Below are 1,542 nucleotides of genomic sequence, written 5' to 3'. Positions count from 1 at the left end.
TTCTACATAGGTCATATGCAGACAGGAAAATTTAACTTCCTTTCCAATTTAGACTTTTTTCCCCATCACTTTGCCTGATTGCCTTGGATAAGACTTCCTACTACACTGAATGAAACTGGCTAAAGTGACTGTCATTGTGTTCCTAATCTGAGGGGAAAATATTCAACTTCTCTTCCTTCAGATTAGTATTTCAGAGGTGCCAATACTTAAACATGGCAGGTGGTGATACATAAAGTCTAAGCAATATTGCTGATTCAGTTGCATTTTCCACAGACAATTGTGCTATCTGACAGTAAAAATAAATTGTCTTCCTATCTGCCTACTTTGTCCTCTTGCTCGCAACACACTCTTTCTATTTTAGCACAGTGTTGCACAGAAGCTATGAGAGTCCATTCTGTTTGGACCCCAAGAGGGAGAGTTCAGTTCTTCATCATTAATCACAAAGTTGATAGATTTTTGATTGGTATTCTTCATGAAATTCAGGAAGGCTCACAGTTTACTGGTCTTTGTGGGGGGAAGTATTTTCTGAGAATTATTAGTTTTCCATCAGGTGATTCTCTAGCCTCAAGATCTTCCCCTCAAAATTAAGACCAAAAGAAACCCTAAAAGTTTAGACTAGATCACTTGGCCCTTTCTCTTCGTATCTCCTCCCAGTTCAAAATGCTTGCATCTTTTTTTTTTTTTTTTTATTTTTTGTCAGTCATGGGGCTTAAACTCTGGGCCTGGGTGCTGTCCCTCAGCTCTTCAGCTCAAAGCAAGTGCTCTACCACTTGAGCTACAGCGCCACTTCCGGTTTTCTGGTGGTTTATTGGAGATAGGAGTCTCACGGTCTCTCCTGCCTGGGCTGGCTTTGAACCGTGATCCTCAGATCTCAGCCTCCTGAGTAGCTAGGATTACAGGCGTGAGCCACCAGCGCCCGGCTGCTTGCATCTTTTAATGGCCAGCATCTTCTTGGATCTGCAGTTAGGATCAACACATTCAAGCCTGAGCACAATCTTCTGGGTAGTTTTAGCCTTCTTTAGGGATATTGGCTTGGTCTGCCCACCATAGCCCATAGCTGCTTTGCTTCTAATCATAGCCTCTTCTCTTGGGCAGAGAATCTTTGCCCTTCTTGTGCTGGGTCACTTTGTGAGGCTGATGCTTGCCACATTTCTTACAGAAAGTCCTTCTGATTTTGGGTACGTTGATCATCTTTGCAGTAGAGTTGTTGGGAGATTTGGAGACCATGACATGTGCCTCACACCGCCTGGACTTAAACAGAACAGGAAAGGAATTCAATTTTGTATAATGTTTACTCTGCATCAGGTTCTATCAGCATATGACTTGGCTCTTCATGTCAACACTGTCTTTGATTTTCCACCTATTTTTTATATTCTTGTCTTTCGTGTATTTTAGGGATCTCTAACTGAATACATTTGAGATGGCCATTTCTTCTTGGAGACATATTGTTCCATTCACCACTAGGTAACAGACACATTTACTTTGGTGAATTTTCCTTGTTCTGCAATCTGCACTATCTGTAAAGTAGCTCTTTCTTTTGAC

The 1,542-nt window shown here is 41.6% G+C and overlaps 1 pseudogene; it reads right to left on the bottom strand.

Annotated features, from left to right (window-relative positions):
* Positions 1-615: 615 nt before the first annotated feature.
* Positions 616-1,191, bottom strand: LOC138806355 (ribosomal protein eL42-like; annotated as a pseudogene).
* Positions 1,192-1,542: the final 351 nt, after the last annotated feature.

The sequence above is a fragment of the Dipodomys merriami genome, unplaced genomic scaffold (genome assembly GCF_024711535.1).
Source record: "Dipodomys merriami isolate MVZ:Mamm:240054 unplaced genomic scaffold, mDipMer1.0.p SCAF_4, whole genome shotgun sequence".
Classification (NCBI taxonomy): Eukaryota; Metazoa; Chordata; class Mammalia; order Rodentia; family Heteromyidae; genus Dipodomys; species Dipodomys merriami.
Note: the sequence above shows the minus strand (reverse complement) of the source record. Positions and strands in the feature narration are given on the sequence as shown.